At 33.5% G+C, this 373-nt stretch overlaps 1 protein-coding gene across 1 annotated transcript in view; it reads left to right on the plus strand.

Annotated features, from left to right (window-relative positions):
- LOC119588312 (junctophilin-1-like) overlaps positions 1 to 373 on the plus strand; it is a gene marked incomplete in the record, with an annotated part of 23,032 nt that overhangs the window by 21,832 nt on the left and 827 nt on the right.

Below are 373 nucleotides of genomic sequence, written 5' to 3' on the forward strand. Positions count from 1 at the left end.
CGGGTTTCAGGATTTGATGAATTGTCTTTTTCCTCTTCAAACATCTTTCAGGAATTTCATCTTTAGTTTTTCCCAAGCCTGAAGTCCTTTCTGGGTCATTATTATTTTAGATTAATCATTTCTAAACTGCTACAGAATGTGAACCGAATTTAGTGGATTTAAATGATAATAATAATAACTTTCTGATACTCCCATGGTCCTTGTACTCTGCAGTCTCCTTGAAAATATATATCTGAAAATTTATATTAATACCTTGACTGTTCTGACACAATTAATTTCCTGTTTTTAGCTCCTTCCAAGCAACTCTCATGGTACGAGTATATACCAGTCTAGGCGTAGATTAAGCTTTTCTTTATGCCTAGTCTTTTTTCCA

The sequence above is a fragment of the Penaeus monodon genome, chromosome 23, assembly GCF_015228065.2.
Source record: "Penaeus monodon isolate SGIC_2016 chromosome 23, NSTDA_Pmon_1, whole genome shotgun sequence".
In the NCBI taxonomy this organism is placed as follows: domain Eukaryota; kingdom Metazoa; phylum Arthropoda; class Malacostraca; order Decapoda; family Penaeidae; genus Penaeus; species Penaeus monodon.